Raw genomic sequence first — 25,133 nt, forward strand, 5'->3', positions numbered from 1 at the left:
TAATCAGTCTGCTTAAGAGACAGCTTGGATTGTGGAGATGGTAAAGGAGAAAAGGTGCAAACATTTGTTTGTGAAGAATGGGAAGGGTCTAGTGGTGGTCGTGGTGGGGCATCCAGGAGGACCAATGCTCTGGTTCAGCTCTCAGAATTGTCACATGGTCTCTATATGGTCCTCTGTCCTTCACGGCTTTCAGTTAGCTCTAAATTGGGGAGTGGTCTACAGAGAGTTATATAAAAATAGAAATTATACATGCCCAAAAAGCTACCCATAGTCATCATGACAGAGTGGGAAAAATGCTGCTGGTTTTTTTTTTTAAATGAAAGAATGCTTGGAGCTATGGGAAAGTTGTAAACTTGGCAATGACTAATTCAAGCCTCTCTCAGTCAATTAAGTGAAATTTTATTTTATCATTTGTTTTATTTGGGAGCCACTGTAATGGTCATTGAAAGAACATCTATCTTCTTATTTTTAAAACACAACAAAAATATCATCGAACATTAGGGCAGAGGACAAAAATGTCAAGGTTTTACCTTTTGACTTTAGCAAATATTTGTCACTTCATTTCTCTTGCTGGATTCAACTCGTGCCTTTGTGTGCATTCTTTTGCCAGTGCCTAATAGGTCTAGTTTTCTATCTTCTATTTTAATGGCTCATGGAATTTGTAAATATTATTCATATTTTAACATTGCAATAAAAGTGGACAAATATATTTTCTTATTTTCTCTTTTGGCCAGAGGTCCCTGAAACTTGTCTGAAGCCATGGGTGTGGAAAGAGCTTCTCCATCTTTAATCTTGGAATCCGGAGTGGTGACAGGGTTCTTTCCATTCCTCCACATTTTGCTGGTTTAGAGGAAAGACACATCTCTAAACTGCACTGAAAACATCTCTAAACTGCACTGAAAACCTGTTAAAACAGGTTCACACTTACTTTCCAATGAAAACTTAAAACTTGCTCATTGCTCCAACTTTGGGAAATCTGTGCACTTTTTAGTTTTTAAATGAAATCAAATAGAAAAAAACACATAGAAAAATATGGGCTGATTGCAGTTTAAAATATGTAGCACATATAGCAGATGCCTTCAAAGAAGAGACTGATTCCCCAAAACTGTATAATGCTGATATAGTTATCATTAAATTGTGAAGAGTAGCCGGGTGGTGATGGCACATGCCTTTAATCCCAGCACTTGGGAGGCAGAGGCAGGTGGATTTCTGAGTTCCAGGCCAGCCTGGTCTACAGGGTGAGTTCCAGGACAGCCAGGGCTACACAGAGAAACCCTGTCTCGAAAAACTAAAACAAAAACAAAAAAACAAAAAAAAAATTGTGAAGAGTACTTAAACAAATGTAGAAGGATTGAGGACATAGTTCAGTGGATAAAGTGCTTGCCACACTAGGATCTTGATCCAAGTTTGGATCCCTAGACCCCATGTAAAAAAATCTAGGACAGGCTACAAGTCTGTCATCCCAGTGCTAGGGAGAATGGAGACAGGAGGATCCCTGGAATTGCTGCCGAGCCAGTCTAGCCAACCAGTGAGCTCTGAGTTCAGTGAGAGTCTGTCTCTATCTCAAAGATTAAAGTTGAGTGACTTTCATGTGTATTCTCACAAGTGAGCACATCTCCTCACACCCCAAAACTAAAACAAATGCTCAATGAAACGACATGTATAGTAAAATTGGGACGATACAGAAGAGATTAGCATGGCCATACACAAAGGTAATATGCAAATTTATGAAGTGTTTCACATTTTTTGTGGGGGAGGTCAGGGTTTCTAGACAGGATCTCTTTGTGTAGCCCTGGCTGTCCTGGAACTAGCTCTGCAGACCAGCTTCAAACTCATAGAGATCTGTCTGCCTCTGCCTCTCAAGGGCTGGATTAAAGGTGTGGATAAATACATAAAAGTAGAAAGTTGTATGTAATTGTTATTTTTATTTTTTAGAGTATAAGAGCATATTATCAGATATACTATATGCCTAATCTTCTTTAAATGATAAAACTTGAGCTGTGGTACATTTATATGACTGAAACATACATTAAAAGTTGCTTTGCTAATTAAGGGGATACTTGGGTTTACTCCTCTTTGATTTCTTAGGTGGAAGAGAAATCCTGAAGAACATGATTAAGGGATGGTTGCCATGACACTCATATCCAAAGCATGTGAAAGGAAACAGTGAATCCATGGAGATCATCCATTTTGATTGATTCAACTGATCATTTAAATTCATTTCAACAGCCGTTGTGTCTGCATTTTATTTTATTTTTTCACATAATTCACTAAATTGATTGGCAACTTGGAGATCCTTTAAGCTTGGCTGAAAGTAACGATAGACTCATCAGTGTCTATGGCCACCATACTTTTGTTAAACCCCAGTGTTTTAAACATGGCAGTTTTAATCTGACCTACTAATTTGTCAGAATAGGATAAGATTAGCATGATTTATTTGAAAATATAAAAATTTGTAAGTATACCCTAAAATAGTCCAATCTTACTTTAGATTACTTTGGTATTATCACATTTACCCAGTGTTTGGCTGTCCTTCTGGTTTTATTTATTTATTTATTTTGCACAATATTGTTGACACAATATTATACATTATGTCTGATCAAAGCCACAGTTAGATTCTACATACTGAAAAGTGCACCCAGGCAATGCGACCCAAATGATGTTAAGTGGAACACACTAGTACAGAGAAGAAAGTGAAATGAAAACGCAGATGCAGTTCAAATCCCATTGTAAATTTTCTCCTGGTCACTGATGAGGAAAATATATTATGGAAAAGAAAATAGCTCCCTCAGTGTGTGAGCTTTGACTCTTCACCTGAGCCTTGCTCTCTTCTGCCCATCTGGAGGGTGTCAGAGAACATTAGATACTGATGCAAGGACTTCTGAAATGGGTAGCCAGTATTGTGGTCTACTACTAAAAGTCTTCAACATCCTCGAACTAGTAGCCTCTTCCTACCCAGCAAGAAGTGTATAGGTGAGCCGGCAGAGAAGGCATTTGTAGGGCCAAGATCTTAGGAGGGAAGCTACCTGACTTTTCAAGTGGAGAGCCAAATTCCTTCTGAGTAGAACCCAGTAACAATTGCATCTATCTTCAGGAATAATCAGTTCTGGAAGGGGAAGATGTAATAGGATATGGAAGCTAGAGTGTGAAGAAATGAATTTTGAATTAAAGTTGGTTGAGTCTGATGGATATGTTTGGTATCAAGTATCTGTGGAAGTGTAAATAGTTATCCACGTTGATAACATTTTAACTGTCTGCTTGTAAGAAGTAGTGTTTGTGTATCTAATATTCTGCCAGTAACAGCTATGTGCATTTGATTTTTTGCTTTTGTGGGTTGGTTACTGTTAAGAAGTTCAGGAATGGGAGGTTGGGCAGCTAATGTAAGGTGGGGCCAGTGTTTTGCCCCACCCTGAGTGATTCTGGCAGCTTGTATGTAAACCAGCTGTAACACATACTGTGTGTCCTTTCACAGCTGCATGAAAGGGTGTGGCACCCTCTGTGAGCAGTGAGTTCCATAGGCGTGTCTGTGGGTGGGGGATGAGACTTCTGTATCTGTATGCCATGCAACCTGCCTAGAGATAGGAAAGAAGGGTTTTGTGTTTGCCATCATGAAACATTTAAAGTCCTCTAGCATGAACAAAATGTAACATGAAATCAGTAGCAATGATGCTGTAGTATTAGAGAATATTTCCCTCTGTGTAGGTAGGAAGGGGAGCAAAAGCTAGTCCTTTGAGGGTGCTTCTAAATAATTCTCTTTCCCACTGACATAGATTGATGTGGCCAACAACAAAAAGTCCTGTTTTGTGTTATTATTTATTTTTTAATTTCTGAAATACTTTGATCTCTTATATATGTGTGTGTGTGTGTGTGTATTTCTTTTTTTTACATCTCAACCTCAGTTCTCCGTTACCCCTCTCTCCTTCCCCTCATTCCTCCCCCACCTCCCCTCTCCCTCATATCCACTCTTTCTTTGTTTCTCTTCAGAAAAGGGCAGACTTCCCATGGATATCAACCAAACATGGTGTATCAAGTTGCAATAAGACTAGGCACTTTCTTTCCTATCACTGCTGGACAAGGCAGCCCAGGAGGAGGAAAGGATCCCTCAAGTATGTAAAAGAGTCAGAGACAGCCCCTGCTCCCACTGTTGGGAGTCCCACAAGAACACCAACCTCCACAACCATAGATAGCATCAGTGCAGAGGACCTAGGTCAGACCACAATGGCTCCCTGGTTGTTAGCCCCATATGAGACCAGGTTGAAGAACTCTGTCCTTTTTAGTCAACAGTTTGTCCATTTGGACTTTAGAATAGTCGTCCTTATCTAAGAAAGTCATCATTAAGATTTCATAAACAGATAATCTGTTAGAATGTAAAATGAACTACACCAGCTCCTGTCTAGCCCACACACAAACTTCAATCTGTAGTCACTGCCTGTTGGATAACCAGCCTGGAAGTGGTTGTGGAGGTACAGGAGGGATTCCAAGCCTGGTTGCAAGCTTAGTTTATGTTTGTCCCTGACAGCCTGTTCTGGGTGTGGGAACAAAACAGTTGGCAGCCAATTGTGGTGACACATACCTGTGATGTCAACAGTGGGGGAGGTGGAAGCAGGGGGTCCTCAATTTGAAGCTAGAATGGATCACATGGTGAGATCCTTTCTCAAATAAACAAAACCTAAACAGAGACCTGCTTGGGAGGCTGTCATTTTACCAGGTTCCCTTTACAAGTGATATAAGGTAGAAAACAGGGATCTGTATGGGCTCATGGGACAGCTGCCTGTGGGGGGGGGAGGGGGAAGGACACTGTTGGGCCATGGACAGCAGCATCCTGGGGACACCTGTTTCCTAGTTCCACAGCACCATCCATGCAGGGAAGAGCCTGCAAACTAGCCTGCATCCTAATCCTGTTGTGGGTGGGAGATAACCTCGTATCCATGGCAACAGCTAACTATTACTCTATGACCTGTGGTGTACACTCTGGATGGATCAGAGCCCTCCTGTGGCAGAATATTCTAAAGATGCTAAAAGAGAAGAGAGGTTCAACTAATAAATCTATTCTAAATGACTGAATCATTTGTTTTGATTAACAGAGTGATTGCCAAATGTTAATTTAAAACTGAAATAGGCCATGAGCTCACTTCCCTAACAATGCTGAGAGTTTGAGCTAATACAGCTTGATAATGAGGGAGCCAGATCCACTGCCAGGGCTAATGTTATATGATAAACAGACATTTGGAGAAGTATGCAGAACATCTTGGCTGTTCTCTGTTAACTTTTCGGGTTGTAAATACAAAGGAGAATGTGTTGCTATGAGTCTTTTCAAAGGAAAATAATTTTTTAAATATATGACTTTTCTTCTCAAAAGGTAATTTTACCATTTTTTCCCTCAATTTAGGCAACTGGTAGCTGTTGTTGGCTGTGCCCAGCCCTTCTGGAACACTCCCTGCGTGAGGTGAGAGTTACTAATTGCTATGTATTCTTACACTGATCTCGGACATTCCAATTTTTAGCATTATACAAAGAGTTTTATTTCCTTGAGAAGTTTAAGATTTATTTTAATGGGCCTGACCAATATCATTGCTTACCCTAAACGGTAGCTCTCTGGGGAATGCCTTTTTGAGCAAAAACCTCATTTGCTTTGAATTCGGAGGCATAAAAGTGAAAGTGGCAGGTGCTGCAGTAGGGAGCAGAAAAGCTGAGTGGGACAGCCACTGCTAGGAGGAGAAGGGGACTCCTCACCAGGACAGCCACTGCTGGGAGGAGAAGGGGACTCCTCACCAGGACAGCCACTGCTGGGAGGAGAAGGGGACTCCTCACCAGGACAGCCACTGCTGGGAGGAGAAGGGGACTCCTCACCAGGACAGCCACTGCTGGGAGGAGAAGGGGACTCCTCACCAGGACAGCCACTGCTAGGAGGAGAAGGGGACTCCTCACCAGGACAGCCACTGCTGGGAGGAGAAGGGGACTCCTCACCAGGACAGCCACTGCTGGGAGGAGAAGGGGACTCCTCACCAGGACTGTCCTGGGTGAAAGGTGTCAGGCCACCGTCAAACCTGGTGGTAGAAACACCACAAAGTGTTTCTTCTGGGTCCCAATAGCCTGAGCCAATGTGCTTTTTTTTAAAATTTGCCTTCAAATTCAGAAGAAGCTATGCTATATTGGTGCATGTAGCCACAGTGCCTGGACATTCATCTACTATACACATTGGCTAGACATCCTCTGCTTCCTTCAAATGGGAGCTGAGTTATGCTCTGCAATAATCCAGGCTTCCTTATTTCCCCTTGAGAGACAGGACATCCATCTATAAAAATAACTAGTGACATCTAAGAGGACTACTTTAGGTACAATGTAGAAATGACTGCTTCCTCTTGTCCCCCAGTCTCTGTTTTTATGCAAGGGACATGATACTTGGGAGCACTGTACTTGCTGAGGCTTTCAGTTTCATACATAAGAAATTTGCTGTGGGCAGCTTCTCTACCTAGGCAAACCTGCTAAATTCTTTTGAATCAATCATTACCAGAAACACACAGGTTATACTGCTGAATGTTATTTCTTCCTTTAATCTACTGAGCCACATTGTGTATTAAGGCAGGAGTGTTATGACAAAAGCCAGGTACTTTGGATTTGATGTAGGGCAGCCCTAGATAATTTTCTCTTTAACAGGTAAAATATTACCTTGCTAATAATATTTACCCACTTATGCTCTGATCCTTGAGTCTACAACTTCTGCTTCCTCTGTAATAAGCGGGTATAGACAAGAAAGTAGGTGATACTGTTGGAACAACAGCTATGCCTAGGACCAGAAGCCCTCAAATGAGAAGAAATGGAAGGTCAGCATTTCACAGCTTATTTTTAAAGTTATTTAGGGTTGAATTAAACCATTCAGGAAAATGGAGTTTGCAATTTCCGCAGGAGGATGGTTGGAATTTTAAAAATAATGTCCCTTTTAACCTTTATAAAGCATTTATCTTCCCCAAAGCTTATAATTGTAGGAACTGAAATTATTCTATTTGGCTACCTTTAGTTTATAAAAATGATTTGGAACACAGTTGAGCACAACATAATTCTTTAATAAAACCATTAAAGATTTATTTTATGTGTGGGTGTGTTGCCTGCATATGTGTCTGTCCAGTCCCTGAGGAAACCAGAAGGGGGCACTAGATTCCTTGTAACTGGATTTACAATCTCTTGTGAGCTGCCATGTGGGTGCTGATCAAACCTGGCTCCTTTAGAAAAGCAGCTAGCATCCTTAACCACTCAGACATCTTTCCAGCCCTCACAACATAATTGTTAGCAGACACATGAGCTGGGTAAAATAGGACTACTCTGATTTCTACTGTACAAATGATAATATTGTCAATGGATTGAATACATTTTTATATTTAGGAAATATTTGTGTAACTGCCATATGGTTATTTCCATTATTGATTTGGCAGGTTTTTTTTAATATTCACCAAACAAAATTCTCAAAGATAGTAATCATAATGATTTGATGTGTGCCATGGATATTGATGTTGATCTCTTTTCTTGGAACCCAAGTCGTCAGCATACAGATCAGCACAGATGGATTAATCACGCAGACTTAAAGAGTTTTAGAACTCTTGAATCTAGAGCCATGATCTCAGACTGGTAAACTGGATCTGGCACACAGAGGTGTTCTTTTAAAATGCTAGTGAGTTGCCAGCCTTGAAAAATCGAGAGATTTCACACTTTTAAACATCCACAGTTCCCATGTCTTGAAATACAGAAGATTTGGCACCACAAACCCTGTGTTCCCATTTGGCTATAATAGGCTGCAGCCAAATTGCTGCTGTTCTTTTGCAGAGAGCATAGGCTGCAAGAGGCTCGCCACAGCCTCCAGCCCTCCCTGCAGTCTTCTTGACACAAAGGGTGGGAACCTTTTGCCATTACTAGAACACTGTGCTCACATAGTCACTTGACTTTTCAGTGTCAACTCATGATAAAATTGGGTGCAAAGTTCAGATTACCCTGTCTTGCAGATCACTTGGTTTATTTTTCTGGGCTGAGCCATGTTCATTTTAAGGGTGTGCTTAAGATTCATCTTAAGCTGGCAGGTGAACTCTAATAGGGGAAGGATACTTACTGATGCTACCTGTACCTGATTAAGAAGGGGAATATCTAAACAGTATCTTACAAAGGCTTGCTTGGATCAGTCTTTCTCAGATACACCTCAGTTCCCTTATGATTGTATTGTAACAAGGTAGCTTAAAAACACAACTAGTTTTAATACAGCATACCACATGCAGAGGATAAAAAACACTTGTTGGGATAAAGAAAACTTGTTTGAGATTTTGTTCTAAGTTATATGTTTCTAGTAAAATATTATTTATGTTGGAGCCCAAGAATTATGAATTATGGACAAGAACTTTACATTTAATTATCAGAGAACACATTTATGCTGCTCTTAGGATATGTTGAACATAAGACTGCAGAAAATAGGCTAATTATCAAATCCTTAAGTGTGAAATAATCATGTAAGTTGTAATAAGATGGAAGAGTCAGAAAAGAAGATAGTCTTTGCCAGGCATGGTGGGGCATGCCTGTAATCCCAGCACTTGGGCGGCAGAGGTAGGTGGATTTCTGAGTTTGACTCCAGCCTGGTCTACAGAGTGAGTTCCAGGACAGCCAGGGCTACACAGAGAAACCCTGTCTCAAAAAACGAAACCACGGGGGGGGGGGGGGGGCTAGAAAAGGGGAAATCATTTGAAATGTAAATAAATTATATCGAATAAAAAAAAAAAAAGAACCAAACATAAAACCAGAAGCTGTAATCTATATGAAAAGAACACACACACACACACACACACACACACACACACACAGAGAGAGAGAGAGAGAGAGAGAGAGAGAGAGAGAGAGAGAAAGAGAGAGAGCAAAAAAAAAAAAAAACGAAACCACGCCCAGAAAATTTTCCATACATATTAAAGGTAATTTTGGCATTATATACAGAAATCATTGCAAGTTGTTGAGTTTTGATGTTCGCTTAGAAATGCAAAAGAATGTAGCTAGCAAAAACTTACCACAGTGCAGGCTGTAAAATTGTGTGTGTGTGTGTGTGTATGTTGTGGTTACAACCATGCAAGGTGATATGGATGTATGGACAAGAACCGGAAGGCACATGGATGACTGTAAGTACCACTTTATTTCAGATATCATGAGGCTTATTCATTTTAACATAAGCTCGTACTCAAAGGCTAAGCATCTATTGCTTTTAACTACTTTACACATCACAAAATATTCCTGTTTATCACAAGGTAAGTAAATAGCTGTGAACTATAACACCATTTTCTCCTGGCCAGAGCTTAAATGTGGCATTACAATGGTACAGGTCTTTCCTGTGTATTTTATACCAGCTCAGATTCCTGTTTTTACTTTTTCTCCTATGTTTTTGGTGACCCGCATGACAAAGAACAAGTATTTTGTTTTGAGGCTTCTTCTTGATATGGGCTGATTCTTCATGTATAAGGGTCCAGTGTGCCCTGGAGAAGGATCTTAATTCTGTTCTCACCTGAGAGCAGTATCACACCCATCATCTTCAGGCCTTTGCAGACGCCTACCAAAGTTACTTTCATGGGAATGGTCTTTTCCCAGTGCTCCTTCCCTTCATCTCTCTTTTAATTAGGTCAGGTACTTCATGTCTGTTTTTCTTTCTTGACATGGTTTCCTCTGGCTTTGGCAGCACATATTTTCCCCATATGTCATTGCCTCTAGAGCTTCATGCTGTAGTCATTTTTCAAGGGGAATGGAGAACACATTGCGGGAGGGGGGTAAGTCTTGACTCCTTTGCTTGCCCTTTACTTGAAGGCAACTCATATTTCTTTTGGGTCTGGTTCTGTTTGGTTTTGGAGTCTTCACAGTCCGTTATGTTTGGACTAAAAGATACTTAAGTAAAAATAATGGTAAGTCACAGATACGTCTGGCAGAGGTGCAGCACATTTGTTAAGGTTACTGGTTTATTTATCTCCCCTATCTCTATGGCAACTCAATCTAAGTCTGGGATTTAATGGACTTAACTTTGACCTTCTGTAACATCTCTTAAGTTTTCCCAGCCTTTTACTGAAAAGGAATTCATTTTCACTTGAGGAAAGAAACACACGTCACTTACAGAAAGAGTTCTATTCGGGTTCTCAAAGGTGGTCCCAGGCTTTGGGTTTTTTTCAATTTAAAATTGTATTTAAAAAAAGAGTTTCATGTGGATAAATATCCGCATCCCAGTGTGTGTGTGTGTGTGTGTGTGTGTGTGTGTGTGTTTGTGTGTGTGTGTGTGTGTGTGTGTGTGTGTGTGTGTATACACCGTGAGTTTTCTTGGTGCCTTCAGAAACCAATCAGATCCTCCAGAACTAGAGTTATAGACTTCTGGTTGCTGGGTGGATGCTGGGAACTGAACTTAGGTCCCCAAGACCAGCCAGTGCTTTTACCTGCTGAGCCATCTCTCACACTTTCCAGAATCTTTGATTTTTATAGTCTTCAGTCTTCAGAGTATACATCACACTTACCAATACACATACGCATGCGGCATTACTGGTGTCTAAAGAATGATGTTGTTTTTGGTGAGCTAAAGTACTGTTTCGTCATTGTGAGTGAGCTGTCTTTGTGAACATATTATAAGAACGTTTATTGTAAGGATATTAAATCGTGAGAATGTTGATTACATACATTTTTAAATTTATTTTAAAAAATCTCTCTTATCCATCATAATGCCCACAAATGTTCAGACTATGTCTCAGAGTTTAAATTGTTAAACTGCACCATAGTAGTGCATAAGAAAGGTTTAGTTTGACCAGAATTTCCATAGAAGTCAGCTTTGGATACTGACATTGAAATCCAGCATTTCATCTATGCCTAACTCATGTGCATAAAGACAGAGTATCTGTCTGAGGAAGTTAGAGGCAAGCCATGTTGGACCTAAATTGGTTTAAATGTTAGCATAGCACTTTTCAGTCCCTTCTGTATGGTTGCAGGACATTTACAGAGACATTCCAGTTTTAGGAAATGCAATAATTTATCCAAAATGAAGTCATAGTGTATTACTGTAAGTCTAGTGCATAGTGTATTAGTCTACATATGAAAAGTGTATTCGTAAGTCCTTTCACCTTCTCTAAGAACAAATACATTGGTTGATTTCCCTTAACATTAATAAGACTTGCAACAAAGGCTATGACAAGGGAGGCCGCTATGTCCTTCTGATCTTACTCTGCAAGCATCAAGTTCAACTCAGGTCCAATACAAATTGGGAAAATCAAAGACCTTTTGTGAGATATTATTGAGTCTCCATAGACATAGAGGAGGTTTTACGATCTTGTCTCTCATCACCTTTTCTATTAATAGGTCCAAGACTTGAGAAATAGTAACAGATGTTCACTTGTGAACGATCCACACTTGTGCGACGAATGTTGGGCACTCTTTGGTTTCTAGAATGGAAACCTTGACTCACATATCTTAGAAAATGTGTTAGGTCAAGTTCATAGGTACATCATATAAATTTTGTTCTGACCATCATGACAAGAATGTCTGAGGCCAAAGCTTTTAGGCAGATCACAGATTAAAGCCGGAAGCCCCCAGTAACACTAAGAATGAACAGTACAGCTGCCTTTATCATCATCATTATTAGCCTATCTATGTCACATGTTGAAAGCCCAATGTGATGCACTGATAATTGTTCCAATTGCTCTGCTTAAGACAGCAGTAAGACTGAAGCCAATTTAAAGAGAAATGGATGGACTCGTAGAATGGCTTTTGAAAAATTGCCTTATTCTATTGTCCTGTCAGCCAGATAATCATCACACCTTATAGACCATCTCTCACTGACGATGGCAAATTATTGAATTTGTGGTTTCTTACTAGACTGTTCTTAATCTGAAAAGAAATGGTAAGGTACATAGGAGTTTGGTGTTAATTTGTGTTCTTCATTGAATTTGTGAGCATCTTCTAAACCATGAGAATTTTATGTGTGATATAATGATTTCTATGCATTACGATCCTGAAAAATAATTCACTGAAGGTTTTCCACGTGTTTCTTTCCTGGGACCAGTAGAGATTTGATGATGACATTTACATAGACAGTTGTTATTGTCTAGGAGATTCATAACCAATTTTGGCTTTGCAATTTTTTGTATATGTGTAAGTGTGATGGCTAGTCTTAGTTGTGGTATTTTGCCTGTGTATATGCCTTTGTACCTGTATCTACAGAGACCAGAAGAGGGCATTAGATTCCCTGAGACTGGAGATACAGTCAGGTATGAGGAGCCATGTGGATGCTGGGATTTGAACTCAGGTCTGTGCAAGAACAGTCAGTGCTCTTAACTGCTGAGCCATCTCTCCAGCCTCCCCTACAATAGCATCCTTTGCTCCTTTTAATGAGTCAATCACAGACTAAGTGGAGATGACATTTATTTTGGTGGTGGCTAAGAAGAGATACTAACTTGAATGTGAAATATGCTCAATTTTCAGAGTCTAGGGGCTTTATTTCTACCAATTAAGTATACAGACACATATACTATTCTCTTTGCCCACCACATTTCATGATCACATTATTTGTACTATTAAGCCTTGGAAGACTGGCATAGGAATCACAGCTAGGGATTCTTTTCATATGAATAACACCGGACAGTTGGGATGGAGGACAGTAACACACAATGTTAGTCTTAGGTCCTACCATATCATTAGATAGCAAAGTAAGAAGTTACAAATAGGTAGTTGTTTACCAATGTGGCTTCACTTTTCCTATGAAGTCTAAGCTGCATATATTTAATAAGTACTAAGAGTACAAAAAAGTAATTTCAGTCTGATGGCTTTTACATTATAGGCCATAGAACTCTAGAATTTTCTGAAGTGTTTCAGAGGTTCTACCAACATTTTACTTCCATTTAAATTTTTTTATTATACTATTTTTTTAAAACTTAAACCAGCAGACACATATAATGGTGTTTTATAGTATATTTCAGCATTCTGAAGGAACTCTTACAGATTGACTTTAAAATAAGTAAAGGTTATTAAAAGTCAACTTAAAATAAAAATTTGACTAGAACTTATCAGTCATCCATCAATGTCAGTGTAACATTTCTGTTGGAAGACTAAAGACAAAAGGTCTTCAGTAAGGCCATTACACTAAAGCCATTGGTGTTAAGGTATTGGTCTGTGAGAGCTGAGGTTTCATTTGAGTTTCCAGTTACAGTGAACACTTACCCATCTGTTATATTTAGGTTTCTCTAGTGCCTTAAGGCATCTGGGAATGGATGAGTATACACTTTAAATTTTAAACAGCCATAAAGGGGGATATACAGTTAAGAAGTCGGAGGCTGATGGATCCAGCATCATCCCTCAGAAGGGACTATGAAGGGATTAGGAAACTTTATTAAATGTCTAAAAATGCATGTGTGTAACATTGCTGTTCGGTATGAGAATTTTAAGGATTCTCTGATTGTGGCAGTAAAACCTTCCACTGAGTTTGGCAGAGTCCTTTCATTTGGAGGTAGTGGCACTTGCTCTGCCTTCTTCCATTCCAGATGGTATTGCTCTCCCGCCCATAGTCTTAAATACCTTTTAGAGGCTACTGTCTAGTTGTGTAGACTTGTGATCAAATTTTTATATTTTTCCATATCCATATTTTACTTCTTTCTTTCTTTTTAAAAAAAGACAGGTCTCACAGCACAGTCTTATTTCCACCTTACTATTCAGTTAAAGGTTAAGGATGACCTTCAACTCCTGGTTTTCCTGCCTTTATCTGCCTAGTGCTTGGTTTACAGATGTGTGCTAATCAATACTCAAAGTTTTATGCCCTGCTAGGGTTTGTATCCATGATCATTTGCATGGGAGGCAAGTCCTCTACCAACTGCATCCTGAGAGAAATATACCCATAAACCTCCACCGATGTTTGATTATGAACATTATCAAAATTGAATGGTTTTCAGTGACACCTACCTGTATGCTTCTCCTCTGTAATCTGCCTGTAATGGCATTTTGTTCTACTTGATTATATCGTATATATAATGTATCTTAATGTATTTCAGGGAAAAGCCAGCAGCTTTCTCCAGCAGTTCACTTCATATATTTCATATGCTCAAAGTCAGGCTTTTTGAACACTGCACAATTGTGGCTAACTTGGCATAACATGCCATGAAGGATGTAAAATAAATTTCTCAACTGTACTTTCAAAAGTAATAGTATTTCTGGAATTCTGGCATAGAGTTGGGGGGAAACACACTGGCTCATTTTAAAACTTAAACTCTTTCTGTGACTGAGACTCTGCTGACTTCTCATCAAATCAGGATATACTTACACATTTTATTTTCACCAGTTAGAAGCCAAATAACTATTTACAGAATTGGGATTGCCCTTAAAAGAGTTGATGTTATCTAACGCTGGTCTTCCCCCATCTTCTCTGTTGCTTTGGAAGACAGGAGGACAGCTAGCTAAAGTCTAAATTGGTCTGCGCTGCATTCAATCCCAAGCCCTGATCTTAAAGTCAAAGTGTTAAGTGCAAATTATTAAAACAACACTCAATACACCGAATATAGCATGTGGGCATGGATGTGAAAGGTTTCAGGGCAGGGCTTTTGTTCCTGCTTATGCAGAAAGCTCTCCCTCTGGTCTTCTAATGCTGTGTTGGTCCTGTCATTCTGTTCCCCAGATTGGGTCCCAACACTTCTGTGGGTGTGGACCTGATTGGACATGTTTCCTTTTGGAAGCACTCACCAGCACTCTTGAGGTAGCCACCAGGAAGGCCCTTGAAAGCAGTTTCCCACTCCTGCAGGGACTAATCCTCCGCAGGCCACTTTGGCTTTCAGCTGCCATGGCTTGGCTTGAGAAATAGACTTCTGTTGTATCAGGAGAGAATGAATCTGAAAGAATTATACATAAAGGCCTATATAATAAACTTGACCAACTGCTTCTTACAGACACCTGACCCTTAACTGCCTATAAAAACTCATTGGCATGGGGGGGGGGCGGATAATGTGCACTTTGGTTCTGAGAGAGACTATTAGGTTGCAAAGTTCTTGATTCATCTACCATTGACTTACTCTTTGATCTCAGAATGTGACTGACTTGTCCTGTGATGGCTTCATAACCACCCATAATAAAACTGATTTATTATATATAATATAAGAGTTGAGTTTGAAGCTATATCTAGTTTCTGTTATAGGTCAGATGTATGAAAGATTTCATTAGAATTTAGGTATGGACATTAAGCTTTCAGATCAGATTTATTTTTACCAATAAAACCAAGACTACTTCATATTCATATATACAGTACCACCAATTTAGTGATATTTCCATAAATGAGGTGAGATTAATGATTTTAACTATAAGGCATAGGTTTAAAATATTTAAAGCTTGATTATTCTATGAGATTTTGACTAGTGGGGAGGTGGAAAGTTCTCTGGATTTATGCATATAACAGGTGACAGTACTTGAGCTTCTATTCTTAGTTTGCCCTCATCCCCTTCCCTTAAGCAAGGTACTTAGCGTAATGTTTTGGTTTGTCCATCTGTAACATCTGTAATGCTGTCCCACTAAAAGGGGACCTGGTTTACATTTACTAGCATTTGAAGATAGAAGGTGGCACAGAAGTTCAGATTGCTGTGTAGGAGTATCTGTTTGTGTTCCTAATGACAATCTTGACAAATTACTAATGACTACATTTAGAAAGTTACAGCTCTGGAGGGAATTGATATTTGATATTGTTGTTCTGTGTGTTCTAAGTTACCATCATAACAGTAGGAAAATAAACCCCGTCCTGGCTGTGTTACAGAGGGATTAATCACTTCTTCAAGTTGTTGCTAAAGCTCTAGCCCTTTAAACAAGAGAACAGAAGTTCCTTCTTTTATTGCCTCCTCCACCAAAGAAAAGCCTTACAACGAACTTTAGTTGGACTTCTTCACTTGTTGAAGTTATGTTCTTTGTAAAGAATGAAGGATGAACCATGTCAATTACTTAAAGTGGCTAAAAATACCCTATGCAGGGATGTAGAGGGAGCGAGTGCTTTTGATTTGTACATCAAAGCAAAGAACCAAATTATGTGAGCTTGCCTTTTATACATTTGTTCCCAGCTACTAGTGTCTTTGCAAAGACACAGATGTTATCTAAGTACAAGAGGATTAAAATAGTTCAACTCTGTATGAAATTGAAAAACCTGTATTACTGTTTTCTAAATCCAATGTATTTGAAATTTTCTTCCAAGGTGAGAGAGAGGCTTCTAATCACAGAGATTCTTGGTCTTTTCATAGTGGTATGCCTCAAAGTTTTATGTCATGTGACATGGGATTCACGTGAAAAATGAGGATATCTACATAGAACAAAGCCTCATTTATTTGTGTATCAGTATTAGATATACTATATTTTGACCACATAACATTCACTAAAATTCCATAGAGAAAGCAAGACAGCTATTGGTATCTCCATTTCATTGATGAAGAATGCAAATTAATTTTTCTGGTAAACAACTCAGTGGTCCAACCATCAACAATCTCTTAGTCTAGTTAAATTAAAAACTTAAAATGATTTTAAGTTCAATATTGTTATCTCAACGATTGTGCTAACATTTTAACTGAGGTTTTTCTTTGTTCTTTGAGACAGTCATAGGAAATTGTCTAAGCTTTCCTGTTACTTGCTGTATAGATTAGACTGTCCTGGAAACTGTAATACTCCTGCCTCTGGCTCGAAAGCATTAGGATTATAAGTGTGTACTATCAATCCCTGTTTAAATGATATTTGAATGTGTTCAAATAATGAAAATTAAATATCCTGCTTTATATTCCCAAATTCATGTCTTCTCTGTATAGTTCCTGATCCAATATGGTAATTTATATAAGCTTAAGTATGTATTTGTGACATTAAATGGAGAGATAGTTTGAAGGGAAATAAGAGTAATGCTATTTTTTATCCTTTTATACTCCTGTTTTGCTGCAACACTTCACATTGACATCTAGCAAAAATAGCCAGGCTATGTACTTCTAAAACAGCTCCCTCGGAGTCACCCATCACCTTTGGTTCTCACAATCTTTCCATCTCTTCTTCCTCATAGATCCCTGAGCCTTAAGGTTAAGGTGTTTGGTTTAAAGAAAAATTCCATTTGGTTACACTGATTTATAAACATCAATCCTTCTCTTGAAACCCACTGCTTATTTTTTTTTTTAATGCTCAATGTGAAGTTGGAGTAATGGGGCCGGTGATATTTAATTTGTGTAGTTGCAAAAATGGCTTAATCGGAGTACTATTCAGCCATTAGAAACAATGAATTCATGAAATTCTTAGGCAAATGGATGGAGCTGGAGAACATCATACTAAGTGAGGTAACCCAGACTCAAAAGGTGAATCATGGTATGCACTCACTAATAAGTGGATATTAACCTGGAAAACTGGAATACCCAAAACATAATCCACACATCAAATGAGGTACAAGAAGAACGGAGGAGTGACCCTTGGTTCTGGAAAGACTCAGTGAAGCAGTATTCGACAAAACCAGAACAGGGAAGTGGGAAGGGGTGGGTGGGAGAACAAGGGGAGAGAAGGGGGCTTGCGGGACTTTCAGGGAGTAGGGAACCAGAAAGGGGGAAATCATTTGAAATGTAAATAAAAATATATCGAATAAAATTAAAAAAAAAAAAAGAATGGCTTAATCAGTGATGAATAGTCAAGGACCTTTCATCCCTTCTTTTGGTTACTTCTATGACCTTTAAAAAGCAAATGCCTGTTTCAGAAACGACTGAACTGTGAGGATTTGGGCAGCAAGGTCCTCTTGGTTTTGAAGTAAAAACAACCACAGGCTGAAATTGAAAAATTTCTGATGTAGATATAATTAAAGATTCCATGACAAGCTTACATAATGAATAGGCTGTTGTTCTGTTTTCCCAGCATGCAGTTTTAAGGTCAGACCTGTGACTCAGAGCTGTGCACTTTCTTGATGGTATGCATCAGTGGTACGTCTCCAGTCTCATCATCCAGAAGGGCTTTGCCCAGCTCAAGTTGCTCCCATCATAATCCCTAGTTGGGAGGCTACCTTTCCTTTTTTAAATAAAGAAGACAGCATGAACACTTGATCGCCAAGTACTTTAATGTTTTTCAGCATAAAGACTTAGTGAACGCCAAGGCACCCTCTTGATTGAGAAACAGATCCTGTATTGCCACTAATACCTCTTGGTGTGGTTTTGCACAGGTGTGTGATATGTACATGATAAGTATAAGCTTTTTGCTAAATTGGATGTTTTAAAGTTATTTAAAATTAAAATGCAAGGTCCTTTGATTTGCTGTAAAGAAAGCACACTTGAAATCAAAAGCTACTTCCTCCCTGGGCGGCTTATTAGCTAAAGGTTATCTTAGCACTCTTGGCATGAGATTTCTAGATGGCATCTTCTCTTTGTACACAGAAATAACCTGCCACCTCACTAGGCTTTGGGTGCTACCCGATCCTTTTGAGACCTTATATCCATTTGCTTTTCTGTCTTCCTTTCTCTGTAATCAAAACTCCCATTCCTTTAGGGTTGCTGAGTCTTCTTGGCTTGTTCCATTTGTCTTCATACATCCCATCTTTTAGGAACATGTTTTTATATTATTGTTTATCATGAGAAAACACTCGAAATCAATATCTGGAGACAGTGGAATTACCCACTTGGTTGTGCTATATATTCATGTGGTTGTATACTATATACATGTTTAAAGACGGAAGCTCATTATGTATTGGCATGAACACTTATCTAAATATAAATAGAAATTGCAAGAAAACAAACAGAAAAAACAAGGTAAAGAACTGAATAGATAATAAAATACCCTTAGACTTAAAAACGTTAATTAAGGTACATAATTTCTCCCTCTCTTGCCTGCAGCCCTTCCCATGCTGACACTCCAAACTCCCTCTCAAGCTGATGGCCTCTTTCTGTTTAATTTGTATTGTTACAAAAGAGTGAAAAGGATAAGGAATACTTAACTACCTGCTTCCTAGATCCCGAGTGTCTCTGGAAACTTCAGAAGACAGTGGAGACTGAGGTAGGAGGAGCACGAGGTTAAGGCCAGCCTGGGGTATCGGGTACTATGTCTCAAACATAGCAGTGGGCATGACTTCACAGAGGAAGAGGATAGCTGGTGGCAGGCAGCGGGAGGATAGCTTTTCAGTATATACTCTTGTACTTTTGTGATTTTTGAGATGGCCTCTCACTATGTGTGGCTGTCCTGGAACTCACTCTGTAGACCAGGCTGGCCTCAAACTCACAGAGATCCACCTGTCTGTCTCCTAAGTGCTGGGATTAAAGGTGTGCACCACCATGCCTGATTCTTTTCTTTGTTAAGGACTGGTGAAATGACTTAACAGGGAAAGGAGCCTGCTGCTAAGCCTGACCACCTGAGTTCAGTTCCTGGAACTGATATAGAGAGAACCAACTCCCTCAAGTTGTCTACTGAGCTCTGCATGTGGACACACAGCCCACTAAAGAAATAAATGTAAGAAAATGTAAAAGCACATATTTTAAAAAATCCTCACACAAAAACATGCTCATAGTACCATTACTTGTTGTATTCAAAAAGTAGAGACTCCCAAATGTGTCAGCTAATACATGGATGAACAATATACTGGGCACCTATACACTGGACTATCATTTTGCTATGGGATAAAATATTAACTGATGTTATATCATCCTTAAAAATATTATGCTAGTGAATAAAAATAGCAGAAGAGATCAGACATGGAATACTGATTGTCTTAGTTGCTGTGATGAAACACCATGAACAAAAACAACTTGGGGAGGAAATTGTCTATTTGGCTTATATTTCTATAAGCACCACTCATTATAGAAGGAAGTCAGGACAGGAACCCAAACAGGGCAGGAATCTGGAGGCAGGAGATGATGCAGAGGCCATGGAGATGTGTTGCTTACTGACTTACTCATACTGGTTTAATTAGCATGCTTTCTTATAGAACCCAGGACCACCAGGCTAGGGATGGCACCATCCACAATGGGCTGGGTCCTCCCTTATCAATCACTAGTTAGGAAAATACCCTAGAGTCAGATCTTATGGATGCATTTTCTTAATTTGGGTTCTCTCCCCTCAGATGACTCTAGCTTGTGTCATGTTGATATAAATTTCTAGTTAGTCAGGACACTACATTCTGTATGAGCTCATTTATATAACATGTCCTGAAGAGGCAACTCTATACAGAGACAGAAAGTACATTGTGAGGAGTTGGTAGGGAGAAAGAAGAATGACTACTAAGAAGACCAGGTTTCTTCTTTTTTTCTTTCTCGAGTCAGGGTTTGTCTGTGTAGCCCTGGCTGTCCTGGAACTCACTCTGTAGACCAGGCTGTCCTGGAACTCAGAAATCCACCTGCCTCTGCCTCCCAGAGTGCTGGGATTAAAGGCATGCGCCACCACCACCCTGTGAAGACCAGGCTTCTTTGGGAGTGGTAACCATGTTCTGAAGTTAAGTAGTATGTATGGTTATATAACTATACAAATATGCTAGACAAATTGAAGTATGTGTATTAAACAGGTGGGTTCTTATGCGGTATTATTTTTTGTCATGCATTTTTAACTCAGTAGATAAAGACCAACTTGGTAACGTCTGGAACTTGGAAGCTTTAAGAATCATTGTGAACATGTAAAACCATGCACAGCTTTCTTGAGTTTTCTGCGTAAGAAATATTGTCATTCTGAAATACTTTTACTGGGAACTCCAGAACACTTGATGTCTTTTGGCTACTTTTACTACCATTTTGCCAACAATGAATCCCTGATTGCTAGAAGTATTGGTAAGATAACCCCAGGCTTTGCCCCTAGAGATGTGATGGAAATTTACAGAGGAGTCTAGGGAAGACATGAGAGCAGTCTTTCCTCCAAGCTGAGCCCACAGCTGTCCACTGCTCTTGTCTTATTACTTCCCAGGAGCTGTCCATTGCTCCTGTCCCTTTCCATGTGTTCTCTTGGGGTGAGTTGAGTCACAGGGTTTATGGAAAAGAGGAAATTAGCTTTAGGAGTCTTGGTTGATCTCTGTATGCCTGACGATATAGCTTTTCTTTCCATAGTCACCTTCTTTCCTAGGTACTGACTCATTGCGGATTGCTGTCTGTAGAGGGCTAGTTGCTACCATTACATCTGTCCTATCCACAGGTTGGTTAGAAAATTCTTCTTGCCTTTAACCTAGAATTCATCCTGCTTCAGACATGTGAGGATGACTGGTGTATATTTGATCATGTGTAGGGCAAATAGTGCCTATTTCTAACACATGAGACCTTAGGTCTTTGCCATACTTTCCCAAGCTGTGATCCAACACTGGCAACTTTATTTCACTAGAACTTCTGAGTTTGTCCTATACATGGCTTAATTCAACAGCTCTTTGATATGCACTCCCCTGCCATTCATTGAAAATTGACTTATAGAATGCAGTTGTGGTCTGCATCCTAGAGCTGGCTCCTAGATATGAGTAGCCTCTTTTTGTTGGTGGTTCTGAGAGATCGATTTAAGTTCTGAGATGCGTGTGAAACAAAGTTAATCTGCCTTATTTATTCATACTCAGAAGACATGTTGAAAAGTCTATAAACTCTGGTCAACAAAGGCCTTCTTGGCTGGTGGCATGGCTTGGTGATTAAGAGCACTGACTGCTCTTCCGGGGGTCAGGGGTCCAAATCACAGCAACCACATGGTGGTTCACAACCATCCATAATGAGAAACAAATAAAATCCTATGGGCCAGAATGAGAGGGGGCGGAGCCAGCGGCCCTGGAGTGGGCAGGGCCAGAGTAAGGAGATGGGAAGGAGGTGCAGTGCTGGGAAGAAAGAAAAGCCTTCTCATCCACTTTGTTAATTGGGTTCTTTCTTTGTAGGAAGGATATAGGGAAGACCTGTACCCTCCATCTACCTTGAGAATCCAGAGAGCTTTGCTGTTGCTTGGTCTCTTGTTTGTTCAGAAACCATTTTTACTCATGTTTGGCTATGCAGCCCTCGCCTTTGGGCTTTCCTGGTGCCAGCCTTCATTCCTCTGAGCCCGGAGGACTTTGAACTTTGCTCCAAGCTCTCCAGTTATTCTCAGGCCCAAGGTCTTTAAAACCAGGCTCTTGGCCAAGATCCCAAGCTCCTATCTCCTTTCCACATACCTCCTGTGAACTGGTGAACTGAATAAATTCTACTTGCAGGAAGCTGGTGTTTGGGACAACTAAATTTTTTGCAGTGGTGTTATGTGAATAATATATAGTGATTGCTGTGTGTCAGTCATTGTCCTGAATTACAAATATGCTCTATTTTTCATAAAAATAGTATCACATAGTTCCCATCATTATTTCCATTTTATAAATGAGCAAGTTAAATCACAGAGAAGTTAAATAAAATTTTCTTAGGTCATACAATCAGAAAGTGTTCAAGGTAGACTTCCCATTTAGACACTGTGACTCCAGAGAGCAGTCCATCAGCGAATACATTATGTTTAGCTGAGCTTTATAAAATAGATATACGCATATTAAATTTGGAGAAAAATCACAATTACTTTTCTTGAAGATAATGATGTTAATTGTTCAACCAGTCACATGTAAAAGTAAGCCTTAAATTTCTTTCAGGGGAGGGATTGGAAAAGTTCTGTTCAATTCACAGAACTATTTGAAAGGCAGTCCCTGAATGCAGCCCCTGAATGCAGTAGAATAATTAGATGTTTCTCTGTCTCATTTTTCATACCTCAAGTAATCTGGCTTTATGTACAAGAGGTGCATACTTCCCATATTTGTTCTTTTTGATTGTTCTACTGCTTCAAAATAAATATGAATGCGGCTGGAGAGGTGATTCGTGAGTCGCTAGCACTTGCTATTCTTGCACAAGATTTGCTTTTCATTCCTGGCACCCACATGTGGTTCTCAACCGTCTGTAACGCTAGTTCTAGGGCTTTGGAGAGATGTTTTGACCTCCACAGGTGCCAGCCGTGCACATGGTAGACACACATACATGCAAGAAAAACTTGTATATACATACAGTAAAACTTTAGAGAACAAGATGGGCTGAAGTTAAGTTTCACATGGCAGTCTTTCCAAGTATATGTCCTTTACTAGCTTCTGACACATAAGATGTAGTTAAGATCCTTTTTGAGGTGTGCTAACAGACTGTTCCTAGGGCCTTGCCGATGTGTCAGCCTGTGCTCTCCTACTGTGTGCTATCTGTAGTCCTATTACACTCCTTTCTGTGAGGCTCGTTTGCTTGTCCTGTGTTCAGTGTGCTTGCTGACCGCCTAGGAGATCTGAAACTACTCCGTGTCAGCTGTTCTGGTGGATCCCCTGTTTCTCTCTTCAACCTAGTCTTTCTGTCTTACAGCTCGGTGTCAACTGCCGCTTTGAAGTTAGCTAGAGGTTATAGTCTTGTTGGCTAGACTCTTAGTGTCACATGAGCACATCCACTGTGTTTTATTTCCAGCTCGTATAATTGTTCCCAATCTCAGAGTTAGTGAACCAAATTAATCTCTGTTGATAAGTATGAAAGATGAGGGACCACAGTCATCATTTATCATAAACCTTATTCCCAGATTTTGTGCATAATGAGTAAAGGCCCATATTGGAATCACTTTGACTGTATATGAGGAACAGTGTCTTGAGGTGGAAATTATTTTCAGCGTGACTATGAAATACTCTATGTCAGTGAAAATACCCGAGACTAGGCCCATGATGTATTCTGTAACTTCCATAATCTCTGTTCTCACTATATATAGATTGGCTGTCAGGAAAGACAGGTTACCCACTGGGGCCATATTCTGTCGGTAGATCACACACCAAGATCTCCAGGTCAGTTTTCACAAAATAGTGCCTGGCATGGCACAGCAGAATAGCTCTTTCCACAGAAAGTTGTTCTTGTTTGCCCTCAACATGAGTCACTGTGGGCTGTCACTCTCTTGGATATGGCCATAAGTACTCTTGGGTGGAGTCTAGATTGAGACATTTGTGGGGCAAACAGAAAGATAGACGCCAAGTGAGCTTTACCCTTCTGAGTTTTTTTTTTTTTTTCAGTTTGCCACAAATCCAGATTGGCTCCACTATAAGATAGTTACCTCCAGCACCTAACAAAGTAGGGGCTTCCTGAGTGGCATCCAGGTACTTCTTGGTCTCTTTCTTCCTGTAGTTCTCACGCTCCATCACATTTTCCGATTCTCTTTTGAGCAAACCCCACTTAACCACTTACGAGTTTCTTCAACCACCAAACTACTTCAGTTCGAGAGCTATGCTCTGGTTGCAGTTGAGAATAGGAATGCATAATAGTGTAAAATAGTCACCATAACCCTTTGGTAAGAAGAAGACAGCTTATATGTCACTAGTCTGAATATTTCACACAAGGAAGGAGGGCTTGTGAAGAACTATGAACTCTTCCTAACCAAGGCAGTCAATCAAAGTTGTCAGCACTAAGGAGAAAGACATGAGGAGAGGGTTGTAGCTCAATAATAGAGTGCTTGCCCAGCATGTTCAAGGCCCTGGATTCCAGCCCCACTACCAAAGAAAGACTAAAGGCATGGGTACTTTATTTGGCTTGTTCTTCTTCCCTTTTAGGATAGCTGGGTAAATGATAGAATGGGACCGTGGAATGCTTAGCCCTCTAACATCTCTCTGAGGCTTGAAAGGCCCATAACAGGTGGACTTGGTGAGTGCCAGGACTGGGGATGATTGAAAGGGTGTTTTGAATCATGGCACATGGCAACAGAGAAATAAAACAGATAGATCACAAGTGGCTGGTAGAAATAGACTAGGAGAGAATTTTAACACCTAAAATATGACAAAGATTTATCCCTACCAGTAGCATCTCAGATTCATAAGACATCTATTTTCCCTTGATCTGAGTCTATATTTACATTATATATTTTCTTCTAAAAGTTTTCTTATTTCCTTGTTCCAGTTGTCTCTCTCTCTCTTTTAAGTGCCACCTCTGTTTTTTTTGTTCATTTGTTTTAATATCTGAGATCATTACCATAAAGCCTTACTTTAACAGCCCTATGTTCAGAGTTACATTAATGGTGACTTCTGTTCTGAGTCTCATGAAAAATATCTATTGGATACGGTTGTGGTAGTTTCTGTGGTAGTCTTGGTGAGGTTCTTTTAAGACATAGGACAGGGAGACTTTAGGGATGGGAGACTTTAAAATTATTACTACTTATGGAATGACATTTTTAAAAAT

The 25,133-nt window shown here is 39.7% G+C and overlaps 1 protein-coding gene and 1 non-coding gene across 9 annotated transcripts in view; both read left to right on the forward strand.

The window, feature by feature from the left end:
* Positions 1 to 25,133, forward strand: part of Fhl1 (four and a half LIM domains 1) — a 59,737-nt gene that overhangs the window by 15,345 nt on the left and 19,259 nt on the right. For 5 of the 8 annotated variants that reach the window (XM_052171804.1, XM_052171803.1, XM_052171811.1 and 2 more), the window contains exon 2: positions 5,390 to 5,446. The exons of the other annotated variants lie outside the window; for them this stretch is intronic. The gene's annotated coding sequence lies outside the window, so the exon portion shown is untranslated. The remainder of the gene's footprint in view (positions 1 to 5,389; positions 5,447 to 25,133) is intronic. 8 annotated transcript variants of the gene reach the window in all.
* LOC127675871 (U6 spliceosomal RNA) lies at positions 1,642 to 1,747 on the forward strand. The gene has a single exon (XR_007975558.1). It is a non-coding gene; the product is annotated as a U6 spliceosomal RNA (small nuclear RNA).

This window comes from Apodemus sylvaticus, chromosome X, assembly GCF_947179515.1.
Source record: "Apodemus sylvaticus chromosome X, mApoSyl1.1, whole genome shotgun sequence".
In the NCBI taxonomy this organism is placed as follows: domain Eukaryota; kingdom Metazoa; phylum Chordata; class Mammalia; order Rodentia; family Muridae; genus Apodemus; species Apodemus sylvaticus.